This window comes from Mauremys reevesii, linkage group 5 (assembly GCF_016161935.1).
Source record: "Mauremys reevesii isolate NIE-2019 linkage group 5, ASM1616193v1, whole genome shotgun sequence".
NCBI classification, from domain to species: domain Eukaryota; kingdom Metazoa; phylum Chordata; order Testudines; family Geoemydidae; genus Mauremys; species Mauremys reevesii.
Genome location: NC_052627.1, coordinates 6,376,218 through 6,398,268, shown reverse-complemented (window position 1 = coordinate 6,398,268; position 22,051 = coordinate 6,376,218). Strand labels below are relative to the sequence as shown.

General features: G+C 42.9%; 1 long non-coding RNA gene across 1 annotated transcript in view; it reads right to left on the bottom strand.

Annotated features, from left to right (window-relative positions):
• The window catches only part of LOC120406695, a 71,153-nt gene that overhangs the window by 2,676 nt on the left and 46,426 nt on the right, over positions 1 to 22,051 (bottom strand). The window lies entirely within an intron of this gene.

Genomic DNA, 22,051 nt, shown 5'->3' with positions numbered 1-22,051 from the left:
ATCTCAGCTACTGTGTAAGTGACTATAAAAATAGCCTCCACAAACTCCTAACACTGGGCTCAAATCTGGCCTTCAATATGCAGCAATATCCTTGTTATGTGATCATCATAATAGCATAATGGTGTATTCAGACATTACTATTGTAAAATAAGCAAATCCCTCCTCAACCCGCTGTTCAGAGCCACACACATAGTACTCCCCATAGAAAGAACCCACAAGAGAGATGAAACACACCTATTGATGCACCCAGATCTCCATTCAGATCACTTCTCACTTTAGAAAGAAACAAAAACTCATTTATTTGGTTCAGTTGGTGCTGAGAGGAAGAACAACTGGGCTTTGTAGACTCACTACAGCAGAGCGGGAATGATGTATGAAATGAAAACACCCAGCCCGCTGCCCAGAGAATATGGACAGCAAGCTAAATTCAGCTCTGGTGGAACTCCGTGTACTTCAATGGAGTTACAGCAGGGATAGGTTTGGTTCAGCAAACCAGGGGCGGCTCTAGCTTTTTTGCTGCTCCAAGCACGGCAGGCAGGCTGCCTTCGGCGGCTTGCCTGCGAGAGGTCCCCAGTCCTGTGGATTCAGTGGCTTACCTGCCGCCGAATTGCCACCGAATCTGCGGCACCGGTGGACCTCCCAAAGGCAAGCCACCGAAGGCTGCCTGACTGCCACCCTCACAGGGACTGGCAGGGCATCCCTCGCGGCTTGCCACCCCAGGCATGCACTTGGAGCGCTGGTGCCTGGAGCCGCTGCTGCAGCGAACACAGTAACTTCTTGATGCTGGCAGAACAGTGTGCTGCACAGACACAGACAATTCAGCTTCGAAGGAGGATGAAATTCACCCAGGGCAGAGAGACAACAAAAGGCCTACGCACCACTTACAGAGAGCTGTGCCAATAACTCACTTTTTCATTTCAAGGAGCATCCTGAATAATTGGAAAAGAAATCTTTTCTGGTCGACCAAAACCATTTAAAAAAAATTTCAGTAAACCAAAAAAAAAGAAAAGAAAAGAAAAGAAAATTTATTTTGGGTCAGACAAAATGTTGTGTTTTGTTTTCAAGGTTTTTTAACTTTTAAAAAATCTTTTCAATAACACTGAAGTATATTTCCAAACAAAAAGTCCTCTTGAATCAACTATCAAAATGTTTTGTGCAAAAAATGTGAGAATAAAACATTTCGATTTTTTTCGGAATTTTTGGTTTTCAGGTTTTCTGCACCAGAACAGTTCAGCAAAATTGACACAAGTCTACGAAATATTTCAGAGTGTGGAATCTTCCTTTTTCAGTGAATAAAGGTCCAGGGGAGAAATTTCACCCAGCTCTAAACTTAAGTGTAGCACAGGAATCATGGCAGGGTGAATTTCATTCAAAACAAGAGATCTTATGAAAACAAAATAAATGTTTCTTCTTTTTTACTTAATTTATATTAAGGGGAAAGTAAATTTATCTCACACACAGGCAAATTCTCTCCCCAGGCAGCCATTTACTGTATGTAAAATATGTAAGATGAGAAGCAAACCCATCACATGAAGACAAAACTATAGTACTTCCAGAAAACTAAAAAGCCTTTAAAAATCTGATCCATTCATTTCTAACTAATCAGTCCCCTAACAGCACCTACAACAACTCCTGACAACATCTGAAATATTGGACCAAGTCTTTAGCTGGTGTAAATCCACTGAACTGTATTGATTTACACCAGCTGCTGTTCTGGCCCATTCTACTCCTGTCTTTAACCTCTAAGAATATTCTACAGGGACAAACTGTTCTGGAAACATTTTATAAGTAACCCAAACTTTGTCATACTGTGTATTATTTTTTATTTTGCTTTCAACATTTGAATATATATATATCTATATTGCAATTGCATTTACATAGGCCGTGAAGTCATGCATGTTAGTCTAACTCAGGGGTCGGCAACCTTTCAGCAGTGGTGTGCCGAGTCTTCATGTATATACTCTAATTGAAGGCTTCACGTGCCGGTAATACATTTGAACTTTTTTTAGAAGGTCTCGCTATAAGTCTATAATATATAACCAAACTACTGTTATATGTAAAGTAAACAAGGTTTTCAAAATGTTTCAGAAGCTTTATTTAAAATTAAATTAAAATGCAGATCTTATTAGTTTAGTGTGATCTTTGCCCTGGCTTTTCCTTGCTGAGTTTTCCAAAGTCTGGTGTCACCTATTTAGATACTTTAAGCTGCACACAGGCTTCTGAGTGATCAGTTGATAACCGGCTGGAACCCCAGATCGGCAGCTGAGGTGAGTGGAGCTGGCGGCTGTTAGGGCTGAGCAGGGCGAAGCCTGGACCCTGGCTGGCAGGGGGCCTGCGCTGGAACTCCAACTGGAAGCAAGGTGAGTGGGGCTGCGGAGGGGACCCCGCTGGCAAGAGGCCAGCAGCCAGAACCCCAGAGCGACAGCGGGCTGAGTGGCCCAGCCTGCCACTGGTCTGGGGTTTCGGCTGCCGGCTCCTGCCAGCTGGGGGCTCAGCCTACTGCCAGCCTGGGATTCCTTCCCCCAGGCCAGCAGCGGGTGCTGAGTGGGACCCCAGCTGGCAAGGGGCCAGCAGCAGGAACCCCAGAGCGGCGGTGGGCTGAGCTGCTCGTGTGCCAAAGGCGGCACGCATGCTGTAGGTTGCCGACCCCTGGTCTGAGTCAACAGCTGAGGAGAGGGCATTGTGCAATCCACAAGGGAACCAAGCAGCCCTTGCTAATGGGTGCACCCTCCAAACATGTGGCCTACATCTTCTAACTCTTCGCGTCAGCAAAGCAGGGAGTTACAAAGATCCCATCTATAGTCATTAGCACCACATCTCATCACTCCACATCTGAAGTGACTGAGCATTAGCCAGTGATGGGCATGGAAGGTCAAAACCATGGGGCTAGACTGTTGGATCGATCACAAGATAGGCATTAGCTATGACTGAAGAATATTCTTCCCACCTAGCACACCACCTGGAGGTGACATTGATGTTCCTTAAATGAACTGACCAAACCAGGTGTCTTGTGCTGTGACAGCGGCTCAGTGGAGTAAACACATCTTTAAACAGGTGCATGTCTTGCACCTTAAGGAGAAGATTCTACATGTTGCCTGATGTCAGGAGGGGTGATGTTGGACAGAACTGGCAGCCAGAATGGAGTTGAAACTCACCAGCTGGAAAACCTCACCATGGCTGGGCTCTGGCTGTGCTGTAATCTGCTGCTTCTCATGACTGTGCCCTTCAGCTTACGCTCCCCCTCTCCTTCAAGGGTAACAGAGAGTCCCAGTGACCTTGCATCAGGTCTTCAGCCCCTGACTCTGGGCCCTGCAGCCCTTACACCCATTGTCTCTGGGTTTCCAATAGCCCTCTACCACTATTTCAGGGGGGGGTTACACTACTTGGGTTTATTCGCTCAGACTCCTTCCTGTTTTCCTCGACTTCTTCTGACTTGGCCTGTCTCTAGGCATCTGGGTCCTGCCCTTTTGTCAAGGCTCACTCCATCTCTGTGGTTTTTCAGTGTTTCTCCAAATCTACTGCCAAGCTCTACGATACAATCTCATTTGCTCCAATCCCTCAGACAGAGACAAACACCTACAAGATCTCTATCAAGCGTTCTTACAACTACAAAACCCACCTGCTGAAGTGAAGAAACAGATTGACAGAGCCAGAAGAGTACCCAGAAGTCACCTACTATAGGACAGGCCCAACAAAGAAAGTAACAGAACGCCACTAGCCATCACCTACAGCTCCCAACTAAAACCTCTCCAGCGCATCATCAAGGATCTACAACCTATCCTGAAGGACAATCCATCACTCTCACAGATCTTGGGAGACAGGCCAGTCCTTGCAGACAACCCCCAAACCTGAAGCAAATACTCACCAGCAACCACACACCACACAACAAAAACACTAACCCAGGAACCTATCCTTGCAACAAAGCCCGTTGCCAGCTCTGTCCACATATCTATTCAGGGGATACCATCATAGGATATAATCACATCAGCCACACCAGGAGGGGCTCGTTCACCTGCACATCTACCAATGTGATATATGCCATCATGTGCCAGCAATGCCCCTCTGCCATGTACATTGGCCAAACCGGACAGTCTCTACATAAAAGAATAAATGGACACAAATCAGACGTCAAGAATTATAACATTCAAAAACAAGTTGGAGAACACTTCAATCTCCCTGGCCACTCGATTACATAAGAACATAAGAATGGCCGTACCGGGTCAGACCAAAGGTCCATCTAGCCCAGTATCTGTCTACCGACAGTGGCCAATGCCAGGTGCCCCAGAGGAAGTGAACCTAACAGGCAATGATCAAGTGATCTCTCTCCTGCCATCCATCTCCATCCTCTGACAAACAGAGGCTAGGAACACCATTCTTACCCATCCTAGCTAATAGCCATTTATGGACTTAGCCACCATGAATTTATCCAGACCCCTTTTAAACAATGTTATAGTCCTAGCCTTCACAACCTCCTCAGGTAAGGATTTCCACAAGTTGACTGTGCGCTGCATGAAGAACTTCCTTTTATTTGTTTTAAACCTGCTGCCTATCAATTTCATTTGGTGACCCCTAGTTCTTGTATTATGGGAATAAGTAAATAACTTTTCCTTATCCACTTTCTCAACATCACTCATGATTTTATATACCTCTATCATATCCCCCCTTAGTCTTCTCTTTTCCAAGCTGAAGAGTCCTAGCCTCTTTAATCTTTCCTCGTATGGGACCCTCTCTAAACCCCTAATCATTTTAGTTGCCCTTTTCTGAACCTTTTCTAGTGCTAGAATATCTTTTTTGAAGGGAGGAGACCACATCTGTACACAGTATTCGAGATGTGGGTGTACCATGGATTTATATAAGGGCAATAATATATTCTCAGTCTTATTCTCTATCCCCTTTTTAATTATTCCTAACATCCTGTTTGCTTTTTTGACCGCCTCTGCACACTGCGTGGACATCTTCAGAGAACTATTCACAATGACTCCAAGATCTTTTTCCTGACTCGTTGTAGCTAAATTAGCCCCCATCATGTTGTATGTATAGTTGGGGATATTTTTTCCAATGTGCATTGGACCTAAAAGTCGCGATATTACAACAAAAAAACTTCAAAAACAGACTCCAATGAGAGACTGCTGAATTGGAATTAATTTGCAAATTGGACACCATCAAATTAAGCTTGAATAAAGACTAGGAGCGGATGGGCCATTACACAAAGTAAAACTATTTCCCCATGTTTATTTCCCCCCGCCCACACACACACACACAGTTCCTCACATCTCCTTGTCAATTGCTGGGAATGGGCCATTTTCATTACCATTACAAACAGTTCTTTTTGGTTGGTTCCCAACATAGTGCCATGTCCTTGCCATGGCATTCCCTCTCATCCTGCACTCCACTCCACTCCCAAGTGCTGGACCTGACTCAATTCCCTCTCCCATCTCCTGCTAACCTTTCTGTCCCCATCTCTGTACAGAGTTTATTCTGACTTCTCCAGTCCTTTCCCTTCACAGCAGAAGTCTCTGGTACTATCTACAAGAAGCCTAGCATCTTTTTTTCCCCAGATAGCCGATATGATTGGAATGCCTTGAACCATTATCTCTCTTAAGGTAGGAAAAGTCTTTGGAGCCAGTCAGGTATGCAACCATCTTTTAGAAGAAATAAGAACCTTTACCTTCCTGTGAAATGCAGTCATCTCTGGAGTGGGACACAACAGATGTTTAACAGGGCAGAGATTGTCCAGAGTGGTATTCTGATTGGCTGATTGGGACTTTTTGATGATGTCAGAAATGTGCATCAACTCACAATGGTGCATAGATGGGATCTCAGCACTCCAACAAAAACAAAACTTTCCTCCTATAAATAGGAGGAAAGATTTTTGGTTTTGCTAAATAATTTTATCTCTTGCACAACCAAATTTCCCCCTCCTTATCCAGCTCTCCTTCTCTGCCTTTACCAACAGCTGCTTTTCTTCCTGCATCCTAAGGAAGTCCCATGAATGCTTAAAATTAAGCATGTGCATAAGTGTTTTCAGGACTGGGGTTGGGACAAGGTGCGCCAGTTTTGCATGTGCTGTTTGTTTCTTATTGCACTGCGGATGCGGGGGTTATGGTAGTTGCCTGCATAATATTTACCCTGTGAGATGTATTTCTCTAAGGCGCAGCCCAGTATTCAATGCTGCATTTTTAATAGTTATTTGATTTATTGGAATTAATATTTTTAAATTAACTGTTTGTTATGCTACCAACAGAACAAGCATTTAAAGACTTGTGTCACACCCATGGTTTTATCCGTTTCGGCACAATGCAATTTCTGTTCGTGGATTGGGATTGGGAAACGAGATTCAGGATGGTTTAACAGCAACACCAACAGGGATTTATAGACTGCTACCTACCTAAAAGAGATCTGAGTGATGACTTGAAGTCTAACTAGGCAACTTTGTTCGTCCATTATTGCAGTACACATTAGGGGTGTGAATTGACCTGCATGCAAATGGCAAAGATCATGACACTGGTAATATCCTGGGCCAAATCCTCAAATAACATGATTCAGAGCAATTATCTTGTGACCCTGACTTTTTATCCCAAGCAAAAGTACTTCCAACTAAAACACTCTGGGGCACTTTTAGCGGGCAGTGCAATCTGCAGTTGACCGCACTGGTCTTGTATCAAGCAGGCAAGGTACTAACAAACTTCAACAGGACTTTATTTTTAAAGTGGAAACCTCTTTACCAAGCTGCTGCTGCACCCTCTGTAACTCTCACTCTGCCTCCTCAACTCCTTCCCCATCCTTCCTGTTTCCTGTCCTTTCAGACTCCCAACAGCCAGTGCTCCCGGTTCTAATAATTTCAAGCAACATCTAAACACCACAACTGGTCCATCCAACACTATCTCTGTCTAGCTTTAGGGAGAGTTAAAAGAGCACTAACCAATGCTGTGCCCACCCTGTACAATACCCTGTAAGCCCTCAGGCCCAAACCCTTCAGTTTCCATTGAAAAAAATCAGTGGATGTTAGGAGTCAAAATATTTCTGAGGATCTGCACTTCAGACACTCTGCCTGTTCATGACCACATAAATAATGGTTTCTGAGTTACCTTTGGGAGAAAGCTGTCATCACAGCCAAGAGGGCATTATTTGTTAACACAGGTTATCAGCATAAAGGTTGCATCTACAGTACAGTAAGAAACTCCTTATCTGTTTCACAGCAACATTACAGATGCACCAGTGCTACCAATGGCACAAGTTGTCCTATAGTCTGGGTTCATTCTTACCAGGATCAGATAATACAATAACAAAAATACTGAGACATGTGAACACTCAGTTTATATCACTGGTAGTTGCAGTGTAGCTACACAACTGCTGAAAAAGAAATAAGAAATGTCCTTGTATAGACAAGGGCAAACAAGTAGGGCTGGTCAAAAATTTTCCATCAAAACTGTTGTTCAACAGAAAATTGGACTTCCAAATAAACTATTTCCCACAGAAAGTATCTGTATATCACAGAAATTTTCAATTTTTCATCAAAAAACTGAACACCCAAAAGACAAAATATTTGGGTCTTAATCAGAAATCTTTCAATTTCACTATATTGCTGCAGTGCCTCCTGGGACCTGTAGTTTAGTTGATTCATGTCCCCATTTTCCTCTCTGGGCTGGATTTCCTGTCCAGACTACATCTCCCATGATGCAACTACTTCCCCTCACCATGAGGTGAGACCATGGTTCATCAGAGGTCTTGGCCTACAGAGGAGACTGGAAGCATGATGCATGCACAACTCCCATGAATCACTGCACCAGCATTTCTAAATTGAAATATTTCAGGTTTTAGCCAAAATATTTCAGTATTTCAATTTACTCTGAAAAATAAAAATTGTCTCAGAGAAAAAAATCCTTTTTTCAACCACCTCTAGTATCTGGCTTTGGGAATAGCTGTAAGCTGAAAGGGGGTCAATTTTTATGAATTTGCCAAGGGGACAGTTAGATTTTAAAACTGAAATCTCATATACAAGGTTTGTTAATTGGATATGTGTTATAGTCAATACAGAATGGAATTTAATAGTATAACCCCTTGTTATTGAATCCAAGGAGCGTTAGCTTACTAATTTTAACAATGGGTTCTTTCCATGCCAACTTTTAACTTGAAAAGTATTTCTCAGATCAGGACATTTACTTATTCTTAAGAAACAATTTATTAATTCAGCTAGAATATCAGGGTTAGAATGGACCTTAGGAGGTCATCTAGTCTAGCCCACTGCTCAAAGCAGAACCCATCCCCAACTATATATATATTTGCCCCAGATCTGTAAATGGCCCCCTTAAGAATTGGGCTCACAACGCTGGGTTTAGCAAACCAACACTCAAACCCTTGAGCTATCCCTCCCCTCAATCAACAGTTCATTACTCAAGTGTAGACACAACCAATATTCTATGTTTGTACTTCACACAATACAGTCTTGTAAGCAGTTATCAAAGACTAGAGTTGAGGCACAGCAGTTATATTAAGAAACAATGGAAATTATCAAGATTTCTTACATTTACTTACGATCATCGCTTCTCAATTCTTTAGTACCGAACACCTTTATCAAACTTTCAAGGATGAATTCATCTTTAAGGCCCTTTGAAGAGTGCGGTTAGTACAGTTTGAATGGGTAGGGACAAGTTTAGAATATTAAAAGCAATTGTTTAAAGTTATTGTTTTAAGTCTCTCTTAGACCAATTTGCTTGGATTTATAAAGGAGTTAAAATCTAAAATATGGTTAGTCGAGGTTTCACTACAGAGTGTACCCTTAGCGAGATAACCTACAGGTATTTATATTAAAGAAATAGAAGAGGAAATACAATCTCCTCAATGAAATTTCACCACTTCTCAGCCTTTTAAGCCTGGGATGGGGGAGAGCCCTTTCCACATGGCTGGTGTGGGTGTCAGTCACACTTAGGATTCTGGAGCTTCTTCTTGGGTTCAGTCAACTCTCTTGAACACAGGGTGACTTCAGTTTTGTGTACCCTAGTTTCAGAGCTTCCTTTTGGACACATTCGAAGAGAGAACACAGATTTCAGCTTGATCCATTTCTCTGCTGCTTCCATCGGTGTCCACTAGAAGGCAATGGTGTATACCAAATTTCTTCAATCCTTTTCTTAACGGAGGCTTTTTATGTTTGATTCATTTTAAGGATTGCATTTTATTATTAGCCCATACTGTCATTTGGGACCCCCCCCTTTTAAGCTATTTCTCTTAATGTTCCAGAGTCATACCCTGGTTTATATCTTTCAACATCCCTCCTTCCCCGTGCCAGACAATTCCTATTACATCTAGAGCGCCACAATTGTTTACAGTGAACATTAACAAATTCCCTTACAAATGTTCTAAGTTTGGAGGACATCCTACAGACAGTCTTTGGCTGTACATAGGCATTTTCTGTTACTTAAGGCTTACAACAGGACAAGAGACATTTTCCACATACAGAAGGATGTAGATCTGACTCACAAGGCAAAAACAGGTGCAGCTTCTAATCTGGGGTGGAAAACAAATTATCTCTGGTATATTTGATTTTTAAGGAAAACAATGTATAGTTTATAATTCGGGTGAAAACATGTGGTTTAGATTTCTTGGGAGTTACAGGCAGTTTGCCCAAATTGACCTTCAATTTTACAGCCAGACATTTCTAGTTTGCTTAATTTTTGGCTTGCCCACCTATCTCTTGATCCACTCCCAATGTACAGTGGGCCACTTTGCACATAAAAGCAGGGTGTGACCTTATGTAACAACTGGGAGTTCTTTTCAGATAGGTTGAGAGATAGAAAAACCTTTTACCCTTATGCAGATTATGAGAGATTCTTGAGTAGGTAATTAACAATACTCTCACTTAGCCATTTTAGTTTCTGTTATTGGGGAAAACTCCAGACCCTGCCTGATCTGTGGGTGCTTAGACAAAGTGTCTAGACAACGTGTCTTATAAGATGTGAACCATTTTCTTATTGTTTTTACTTCTCACATGGATCCTAATTGGAGATAAACAGAAGCAGAGAGCTCTTCTGATGTTTGAAGGTCAGAAGGAATCAGTACTTATTAATCCTTATATCCTTTACAGAGCTGTCCCATACCTACAAGTGGCACTATGATGTTTGGTCTTGGTCACATATAGATAAACCCACAAGATAATGATGAGCTTTCTATCTCTCAGAACCCCCATACTGTAATTGTCGATTCTTATCCAGAATAAAAAACTCCGACTCAGAAGAACAGGGTTCCATTTTTAATTCAATGGGTATAGACACTTGGGAGGAATATGTGGTAATAAAATTAACAACCGGGGCAAAAAAAAAGTAAGTAATGGTGGTGTCACTTTCCTGACAGAGGAGGAGCCAAGGACTCATTATGACCCTGCCTTGAAATGTGTAGGCTCCCTACTGGGAACGTGCTTGACAAATAAATGTAAACAACATTTGTTCGGTTGCCGGGCTGCCGGCTTCTGAAAAAATGCTGCTTAATTAAAAAATAAAAGGCCTGTCATTTTCAGGAAGCCCTCGATCCTGGTTCTCTCTCGCTCTTTATTCCCCTTTCCCTGTCCACTCTTTAATAACGGATGGGCATACTGATGTGAATAGTCTCAGCATGCCCAGTGACGATATAGTAGAATTCTGTGTGGTTCTATTAACATTAATTGGCAACATTGCCCCGATGGACAAGCTATTATCTTCCCGAGCCTTAGTTGTCTCATTCTGAATACTCATCTTTACCCAATTGTTAAAGTCACACTCCCCTTCTGTTGTTTTCTCCTGTAGAGGGTGATCTATTTGATAATATGGTTTCAAACACAATTTCTTCCTAAATTATCCTATCCATTCCATTATTCCCTTTCTATTAGCCTGAGACTCCAGACGACTAAGTGAAAAAATGAGGTGCCAAATTCACGGGAAGTTTAGAAACTCAGACTGACATCTCTAAGTTCTTTGGATGAGATTCCGTGATATCCTTCTCTCCTTCCAATTAACTTTGAATGACACCGTCCTGATAAAAAGATCTGGTTGCTGTTATTCTTTGAAATTTCGGGTAAATACCCATGAATACATTCCATCTACATTTATCCATTATTGTTATTGTATTAACATGTCTTTTCATTCACTTTATACCCCTGCCTCAAAGATGTATGAAATGTAGTTGTAGCCATGTTGGTCCCAGGAAATTAGAGAGACAAGGTGGGGGAGGTGATATCTTTTATTGGGCCAACTTTTGTTGGTGAGAGACACGTTTTTTGAGCTGCACAGAGCTTGAGCCACACAGAACTGATCTGAAAAAAGAAAACATCTTCTTGTCCCACTATTTCCAAAGCATTACCCGAGATGTGATTAGATAAAGTGAATCGGAGCAGTTATTATCATGTGGTTCAAGGTGCTTTGTTTACAAAGATATGGCAAAACATCCTTTACTAGGATAGCCAAATCCTTAATGCATTATAGCATTTCAAACCTAAATCACTTTGGAGATATTAAAATACCCTGGGAATTGGAAATTCAGTGCAGAGTGATTTCAGTACTTTAACTTCCATCAGTCACTTAGATCCAGAATTTTACTCCCTTGTGATGCACTTGGGCTGTTTCTAATTCAATTGTGTAGGTATTGGAAGCTCCCCTGTAGTTTTCTGTGAACAGAACAATTTTTGTTGCACTGTTGTGTTTTTTTCCATTTATTCAAATTGCTTTCCCCTCTCATGTAGAGCCCTACATGGATACAGAATTTGTATCCGTAGCCAATCCATGATCCACAAAAAGATCTGAGAATATCGCAGATTTGCAGGGCTTTAAATATGAAATGTGGATCCGCACCCATACGCGATCTGCAAAAATGGTCCGCAGATATCTGCATCTGCAGATGTGGATATCTGCAGATATAAAGCAGATATCTGTGGATTTACAGTTGTCAACATTCTCTTCTGTTCAGAGAAGGAGGCGTTCTTACCTCTAGTTGTGTATTTTAACTGACAGGCTGTCATTCAGGACATTAAAATGGCAGGGACGGGGGAGCAATCATTCCTCTTTCACCTTAGGGATCCTGAATGCAACCCTGTCTAGAGACACCCCCTCCCTTTCCCCCTTCCTACCCCCAAATAATCATTGCCTGATAACAAGAACTCCAAAGTGTTCTGATTTGGGCTGGCTGACTTCATTCATAGTGGCTTATGGTCCACATCCAGAACCATTGCATACTTGGCCTAGTTCCCTAAATTTTGCTCAAGAAAAGTAAATATAGATTGAACACAGAGACTGGCAAATTACTGTACATACTTGATCATAAGCCGGTTTTTCTTATAAGCCAACCCCCACCCCCCAAGATGGATAAATAAAAACGGAAAATTTTTATAACCCGTTCATAAGCCTACCCTATAATTCAGAGATCAGCAAACTCTGGCTCCCGGGCCATCAAGATAAGCTGCTGGTGGGCCGAGATGGTTTGTCCGCAGGCAGGGAGGTAAACCTAAGTAAACAAAGTGTCCCGGCACACCAACTGCTTACCCTGACGGGCCAGGACAGCAACTGGTGGGGAAATTTTGGGAGGGGGAGAAGCTGGGAGTCAGAGGAGTAACCCCTCTGACCAGGGCCAGCTCCAGGTTTTCTGCTGCCCCAAGTGGCAAAAAAAAAAAAAAGCCACAGTAGCACAATTGGCAGCAATTCGGCAGCGGGTCCTTTGCTCCGAAAGGGACTGAGGGACCCGCCACCAAATTGCTGCCAAAGACCCCGGCGTGCTGCCCCAATAGCGGCCAGAGGGCTGCTCCTTGGTATTGGCCGCCCCAAGAACCTGCTTCTTTAGCTGGTGCCTGGAGTGGGCCCTGCCTGTGACCCCCCCTCCACCCCTAGCCCGGGACCCCCCCACTCTCCCCATCCCATCCCTTCCCACCTTATCTGGGGAGAGCCAGAGGAGGATGTCTCTGGCCTGGCTGGAGCTGCTCTGGCGGCTGGGCAGTGTGGCCGCAGCATGTTCCAGCGGGCTGGGTCGGGCGGCACAGCCGCAGTGTGCTCCGGCAGACCAGGCAGCGTGGCCGCAGCATGTTCCAGCGGGCCGGTCCGGGCTGGGCGGGGCGGCTGCAGCGTGCTCCAGCGGGCCGGGCCGGGCTGGGCGGGGCAGCCGCAGCATGTTCCAGCGGGCCGGGCTGGGCGGGGCAGCCGCAGCATGTTCCAGCGGGCCGGGCTGGGCCGGGCTGGGCCGGGCCAGGCGGGGCGGCTGCAGCATGCTCCAGCAGACCAGGTGGCGCAGCCACAGCCTGCTCTAGGGGGTGGGGCCAAGAGGCCCGGTTGCAGCCTGCCAGCCCCGGAGCTGCAACTGCTTCAGAGCCTGGGGGGAGAGCAGCATGGCCAGAAGCGGAGACTCTGGCCCCACCTCTTCCCTTCTGGCTCTGCTGGCTGTTCTGCCTCTCCCTGCTCCCTTTGTTGGGGGGAGGGGCTGTGTCCCACCTCTCCCTCTCTATACCCGTTCATAAGCCGACCCCCATCTCTGGTGCTTCCCTTTTTTACTAAAAAAATTCGGCTTATGAACGAGTATATACGGTAAGTCATTAGGATTCACGAAAGGTCTCAAATGTCATCAAAACTAGGGTCCCCACCCATCCTGAAAACACATGAGAGTAACTTTATGGACTTGAGTAGTCCCGTTGAACTCAGTGGAAGTACCAACATGCAGAAAGTTACTCCTGTGTGTAAAGGGATCTAGGTTTATGAAGTTACTTTAGCCAAGTCCCCTCCTTCAATGGAAATTGCTTCAAGTGGCATGCCAATTTATTAGTCTCATTTGAGTTACAGTTTATATACACAGGAACACTCGGATTAGGCGTAGCACCTGGATTTCAGTGAGGTCTCTGCTTGTTGCCCACCTTTCTATCTGTGTTGACTTAACAAAAGGAGGTCAAGTAAACTGGCCAAGGTCACACCGCAAGTCAGTACCACATGATTAGAATGCAGGAAGGCCCAGTTCCTACTCAGCTGGTAGGTCTAATCCCCAGATCTATAATCTACCGCTACTGGCAATTTGATGAAATGTAGGAATCCCGTGCAGTTGATTTATCAATGGTAGTACGTATAGACGCCAAGAACATGCAACTCCCACCAAAGTGAACCTCTGCATGGAAGTTGCTGGTGGCCCACACCTCTTACCATTTGGCCCATATTTTCTAAACAGAGTTGGAAAGAGCAGGTCTTCTGGCAAGTGTCAATTTCCCTATTCACTCTCAAACCAACAAAAAATATTTCCATTGATAATATTGCCTAGCTGCCAATTTCCAAATAAGAAAAATGCGGCTTGAGGACTTATTAGAGTTTGATTTAAGGATATTTACTTTGTATATTTTGACATGTGCTGGTTTTGTGTTTTAATAGTCTATAAAGCTTTATTTTTTAGAAATGTGGTGTCTATAGTCATTAAATCAATATTGCCTAACCCCTAATAGTCTAATCCCCCCCATAATTATCCAAAACTGTGCAAATTTTGATCAATAAAAATAAAAGCTTAAAATCCTTAATTTTGTGCAACTGTGAAAATTTAAATCAATATCAGTTGAGCAAAATGCTCAGACTGAACTTCAATATTATCCGTTGAAATTATAAAAATTAAATTGTGCCTACACATAAAGTATTTGAGGAAGCTTTCGCATAAAAAGGAAAATTAAAACATAGCAATATTTGTTTGGTCTTGTCGCCCAATATCTTCTCTTAGGTAAATAATAATAAAGAGCGTGCTATAGTGGTTATGGCACTTGAATATGAGTCAGTTCTACAATCAACCTGTGTGACCTTATGAAAGTCTCTTCACCTCTCTGTGCCTTTGTTTCTCCTCTCAGCTTTTATTTCTATTGTAAGCAGTTTGGTGCATGGATTGTATCTTGCTATGAGTTTGTACCGCACCTAGCGCAGTGGGACCTGATCTCGACTGGGGCCTCTTTAGGACAATGAATATGTCTTACCTCTGTGCAGAATTATCATTGCTTTGTCAATTTGATCAAATAGTAATAATAATTACATTCCTATCATTTATTCAAATATTTGCAACCATTCACCCATGACTGAAGCAGGCACAGCTCCATTGACTTCAATGGATATGTCCTTCCCTGTACAACATCAGCATTTCTCAGACGCTGGCACACTGATGAATTTGGGATTACTCTATGAGGTGGAAAGGGTATTTCACTGTCTCAGTGGTTCAGCAGTTTGGACTATGTTACAGGCCAGTCTCCCATTCATTTTAACAAATGTTGAAGCACAGATGCAAACTCTTCTCCTTGTCATGTGTCCGGTTGGGGCCCTGGTGAAACTACTGCACATTTCCTCCCATTGGGTACCTCACAGCACCTCTATATCTTCAAGTCATGGCTTGGCACTTGTATGTCTCCCTGTCCAAACCATGTGCCCTTACGGAAGGCTCTATTAGCAGGGATTCTCTATGTCCTTGTAAGGAGGAGAGGATGGAAGTTGATAAAGCAAAGATAGGAACTGAAGTAAAAAAGTCAAATACAAAAGAGTCCCATTCATAGATCACATAATGGCAGTCAGCTAACAGATGACAACTTTTATAAGTGCTTGTACACAAGTGCTAGAAGTCTAAATACTAAGATGGATGAACTTGAGTGCCTGGTATTAAATGAGGATATTAATACGACAGGCATCACAGCAACTTGGTGGAACAATGATAATCAATGGGATACGGTAATACCAGGGTACAAAATATATAGGAATAAAAGAGTAGGTCATGCTGATGGAGGAGTGGCACTAAATGTGAAAGAAAACACGGAGTCAGATATGGTAGAAGTAAAATGAATCAAATTGTACCATAGAATCTCTATGGATAGTAATTCCATGTGCTAATAATAAGAATATAGCAGTAGGGATATACTGCCGACCACCTGACTAGGATGGTGATGGTGATTGTGACATTCTCAGGAACATCAGAGAGGCTATAAAATTAGAAAACTCAATAATAATGGGGAGGGGGGTTGTCAACTATCCCCATATTGGCTGGGTACATGTCACCTCAGGGCCGGATACAGAGATAAAGTTTCTTGACACCATGAATGACTGCTTCTTGGAGCAGCTAGTCCTGAAACTGACAAGGAAAAAGGCAATTCTTGATTTAATCCTAAAAATGGAGACTAGGACCTGGTCCAAGAAGTGAATATATCTGAATTGCTCAGTAGTAGTGACCATATTGTAATTAAATTTAACATCCTCACTAGGGAGAAGGTACACCGAAGAAGCGCACAAGAGTATCATTAACATTTCAGAAAGGGGAACTATATAAAAATGAGGATGCTAGTTAAATAGAAATTAAAAGTGAAAATGCCTGTAAACTGCATGGGAACTTTTTAAAAACAGCATAATAGAGCCTCAGATTAAATATGGTTTCAGAGTAGCAGCCGTGTTAGTCTGTATCCGCAAAAAGAACAGGAGTACTTGTGGCACCTTAGAGCCTAACAAATGTATTTGAGCCTAAGCTTTCGGAAATTAAAAAACATAGTAAGAGGACCAGAAAAGTGCCACCATGGCAAAACAACAGAGTAAACGAGACAGAAGCAAAAAAGCATCCTTTAAAAATTGGAAGTTAAATCCTACTGAGGAAAATAGAAAGGAGCATAAACTCTGGCAAGTCAAGTGTAATTTAATAATTAGGAAGGACAAAAAAAGAAGTTGAAGAGCAGCTAGCCAAAGACTCAAAACTAACAGCAATTTTTTTTAAGTACATCAGAAGCAGGAAGCCTGCCAGACAATCAGTGGGGTCACTGGATGATTGAGATGCTAAAGGAGCACTCAAGGAAGATAAGGCCATTGCAGAGAAGCTAAATTAATATTTTGCATCAGTCTTCACTGCAGAGGATGTGAGGGAGATTCCCACATCTGAGTCATTTTTTTTAGTTGACAGATCTGAGGAACTGTCCCAGATTGAGGTGTCAATAGAAGAGGTTTAGGAATAAATTTGTAAATTAAACAGTAATAAAGTCCCCACAACCAGATGGCATCACCCAAAAGTTCAGAAAGAGCTCAAATGTGAAATTGCAGAACGACTAACTGAGGTATGAAACCTGTCATTTAAATCAGCTTCTGTACCAGATGACTGGACGTGACAACATTTTTTTTAAAGGCTCCAGAGGCAATCCTGGCAATTGCAGGCTGGTAAGTCTAACTGCAGTACCAGGCAAAGTACTTGAAAACAAAGGGTAGGAATAAATGTCCAGTTTTCAGAATGGAGAAAGGTAAATAGTGGTGTCCCCCAGAGGTCTGTACTAGGATAAGTGCTGTTCAAGATATTCAAATATGATCTTGAAAAAAAGGGTAAACAGAGAATGAACAAAATTTGCATGATACAAAATTACTCAATATAGTTAAATCGAGAGATCTCACAAAACTGGGTGACTGGGCAACAAAATGGCAGATGAAATTCAATGCACACTGGAAAACATAATCCCAGTTATGCATACAAAATGATGGGGTCTATATTAGCTGTTGCCACTCAAGAAAGAGATCTTGGAGTCATTGTGGGGAGTTCTCTGAAAACATCTGCTCCACGTGTGGCAGAAGTAAAAAAAGCTAGCAGAATGTTAGGAATCATTAGGAATGGGATCAATAATCATACCGAAAATATCATAATGCCACTATACAAATAGCCGGTATGCTCACCGCTTGATAACTGCATGCAAATCCGGTCACACTGTCTCAAAAATGATATATGAGAATTGGAAAGGTTCAGAGAAGAGCAACAAACATTATTAAAGGTATGGAACATCTTCCCTATGAGGAGAGATTAAAAAGACTGGGTCTCATAGCTCGGAAAAGAGATGATTAAGGGGGATATGATAGAGGTTTATAAAATCATGACTGGTGTAGAGAAAGCAAATAAGGAAGTGCTATTTACTCCTTCATATAATGCAAGAACCGGGCAGGGGTCACCCAATGAAATTAACAGGCAGCCAGTTTAAAACAAACTTCTTAACACAACTCAGTCAACCTGTGGAACTCGTTGCCAGGGGTAAGGCCAAAAGTATAAGGGGGTTCAAAAACGAACTAGGTAAATTCGTGAAGGATAGGTCCATGAATGGCTATTAGCCATGGTCAGGGGCACAACCTCATGCTCTGAGTGTTCCTAGTCTCTGTTTGCCAGAAGCTGGCAGTGGACAACAGGGGATGGATCACTTGATCATTGCTTGTTCTGTTCATTCCCTCTGGGGCACCTGGCATTGGCCACTGTTGGAAGACAGGATGCAGGGCTAGATGGACCTTTGGTCTGACCCAGGGGTCGGCAACCTTTACTATCAAAAGAGCCATTTTGCCCCCTCTTCCACTAAAGAAAAATAGTCTGGAGCCGCAAAACATAACACTGCTTATAAACTTTTAAAAGTTTTAATCTTTTTTTAATTTTACCTGTTACAACAACAGAATACAACAAACAGAAGTGCAGTGTGCATGTGTAGGCCTACTTTGAAATAAATTAAACACTGAACTATGCAGGCCTTTTTGAGTCCTTCCCGTATTTGTGTAAAATTAAAATAAAATGTAGCCCACTTTAATATAAACAAACATATAGTTGCAGCTTAGCAGTTTTTAAAAAGTAAACATAAAATTAGGAACGTTTTTTGACAAGTCCATTTCAGTGTGATCTCATCCTCTTTGGGTTTCTTTCTCGGCCAGCAATCAACCGAAGCACCTGAACATACAATAAAAAACTACATCAGCTCCGGGTCTGAAATAAATGTTTTTTTCTGAATAATAATAGCCTATTAAATGCTAGTGTTCTCACCTGTTTAATGTGACTTCTGTTTCTGAAGCGTGATGCTGATCTTCCCTATATCGGGGCTGTAAGATGTGACTTTGATCTTCACACAGGACTGTAGGCTCTCATTTGTGAGGCGGGAGCGATATTTGGACTTTATGAAGTTCATGCTCGAGAAAACTTGCTCGCATAAGTATGTTGAGCCAAAGATGGACAGGACTCCAAAGGCATACTTTTTCATGTTCATATACGTGTCGGGAATGGCACTCCATGTTTCAAAAACAAGTTTGTCGGGTTTGGGGAGGTTTTCAATATCATTCCATTTGTGCTCTTTAGCGAGAGTGGCCTTCTGACCGGCGACTTCTTCGAGATCCGCTGTCAGGCTTTTGAACTTGGACACCCATAAGTCTTTATCCGCTATGTCGGCCAGTTCAATTTCAAGATCGGGCTGACTTATCCCTGTGAATGCGGATATGTTCAGCAGGGATGGGTCGATGTCCAGCGGTGTGACAGGGAAGGACAGAGTGTTTTTTTTCCTTTCTGAACTCACTGAATCTTTCTCCGAATGCAGCTTAAATTGCCATAATTGCACGGTGTAAATAATCACAATTTATGTGATTGTTCTCTTCTTTGAACTCTCTCAGGGAGGGGAAGTGAGAGAGCGTACCTCTCTGTACATCTCTGGCAAACACTGTCATCTTGCGCTCAAATGCCAGAACATCCTCCAGCAACTGCAGGGCCGTGCTTCCCTTTCCCTGGAGATTTTTATTCAGCGTGTTTAAGTGACTTGTCATATCCACCATGAAATAAAACTTTTCCAGCCAATCAAGGTCTCCCAGTTCGGGATAGCTGAGGCCTTTGCTTTCCAAGAAGGTTTTCACATGTTCCAGACAAGCAGCGAAGCGTTTCAGCACGTCTCCCCTTGACAGCCACCGAACTCTGTTGTGCAGCAGGAGATCCAAATATGCGCTCTCGACTTCATCTAACCATGAACAAAACTGTCGGTGGTTTAACCCATTTGCAATTATTTTGTTCACTATCTTAATAACGAGGTTCATCACTTCCACACATTCAGGGGGGAATGTTTGAGCGCACAGTGCTTCTTGGTGCAAGATGCAGTGAAACGTCATCAGCTCTCGATCCAGCGACTTTTGAAGTAAATTCACAAAGCCCTTCTGTGCTCCTCTCATACTGGGTGCACCATCAGTAGACACTGACACCAGGTGAGTGGTAATAAAGGTAATAATTGGAGATATACCAATCTTCTAGAACTGGAAGTCAAACCACTGAGCTATCCCTCCCCCCTTTGGCTTTTAGACAACTCAAAACAGCCTCACAAATGTCCTGTCCCCGTGTTTGGCCCTTTAGCAGTATGAGTTCAATCAGTTCTTCCTGCGGCCCATCAGAGTTCACATATCTGCATAACAGTGCTGTCTGCTCAATATCGTTTACATCACTTGACTCATCACAGGCAATTAAATATGCTTGAGCTGAATTGATGTCATCAATTTGCTTACTGGTGATGTTTGTTGCCATTTTAATGGTCCTATCCTTCACGGTCTTTGCAGAGAGAGGCATTTCTTTAATTTTCTGAATAATTTCCTGTTTGTTTTTGAATTCGGAGAATAGATGCTCTGATATTTTTATGAACGATTCTTTCATGTATTCTCCGTCTGTGAACGGCTTCCCCCTCCTTACGATCTCATGAGCTGCCACAAAACTAGCAGCTGTAGTTGAGTTTGGAGAGTTGATCCACTTCTTGAAAGTATGTTTGCTCTGCTCAACTTTCCGTAGTAGTTCCGAAATCGCTCTCTTTCACCCATCTTCAGTTGGGTACTTTTCAGAAAATGCTGAGTGCTTGTTTTGAAAATGTCTTTCAATGTTACATTTTTTGTTGTTTGCTAATTTCTCGCCACATATCAAGCACACAGGTAAGCCAGCGTCGTTGGCAGTGAAGGCAAAGGAATCTGTCCATGCAGAATTAAACTCTCTATTTTCTTCTGAGATTTTTCTTTTTTGGGATGTATTCATGGTTAGCTTACCGCGGGGGTCGCACACTCAAGAAGCCGCCTGCAGGTAAAGGCGAGATCTATAGACGTGGATGTGACGCATATTTGAATTGACAAATTATAAAAACTTTTTAAAAATTTGATGTTAAAGTATCACCTCGAACTCCAAGATAACTGTGCAACAAAATAAACAAAAATAAAATAATATATAAATAAAAATTAAATTAATAAATAACCGTTATTCTTTTTTTTTCTTTTTTTTTTCTTTTGTCAAGGCCGAAGGGAGCCACAACAAGGAGGCTGAAGAGCCGCATGCGGCTCCGGAGCCGCGGGTTGCAGACCCCTGGTCTGACCTATTCTGGTTGGTCTTATGTTCACTATCATTTGCCTGTTGGTGAGCTGCAATGAGGTGACTTGAGCCAAGGCAGAGCCCTCTTCATATGATCTTGTATAGAACAGGTTTTGCTTTATTAGGTACCTCTTCTTCCATCCATCATTTACAGGCTCACACAAAGCTCTATTAAATGGGATATGTACAGGAGCCAAAGCCACCCTCTTACCCATCTGTGAAATGGGGATGATGCTCCTTTGTAAAGTGCTTTGAGATCTGCTGATGAAAAACTCTATATAAAAGCGAGGTGTTGCTATTATTACCCTCCCCTCCCACCACGCTGACTGATGCCCTCTTAGACCTGCCCTGGGAAGAGCCAGCACATGCCCCGACACTGTCCCGGCACTCTCTGACACGGCCATCTTGCTCTCCAGAATGTCACTTCTCAAGTTTCTGTCTATGCTTGTGGCAGGAACTTCACTATGTGACCTAAGCGTAACAGATACAGAGATGAGCCTGGGCCAGTGGCTGGGAGAGGTGTGATCACCAGCTCTATCCACCCAGCTGCCCAGCGATAATCATTTAAATGTCACCATTGCTAACTATTTCATTCCTCATGCAAGAGAGGAAGAGTCACAAAGCCACGCTATTTACCGTGAGTGAATCTCATTTTGGTGGCACTGAGGAAATACCACCACTCATCTCCTTTCCCAATCAAAGAGGAGATTGGCAAAACCCATGAACAAGCCCCACTATGGGAAGCGAAGCCCAGAGAGCACTCACAAGAATAGCGTGAATATCAATACAAACTCATGAATGGGGCTGGGAAGAGTGTCATCTCTTCCCCACCCCAACCTGATACATCCCAATAACCCGTAGGAGTGTGAGCATGGACATCCCTGTTGTCCTAGCCAGACAGCACTGGAACACAATAACTGTAAGTTCTCACTGGCTAGGTGTTTGCATCTGCCTTAAT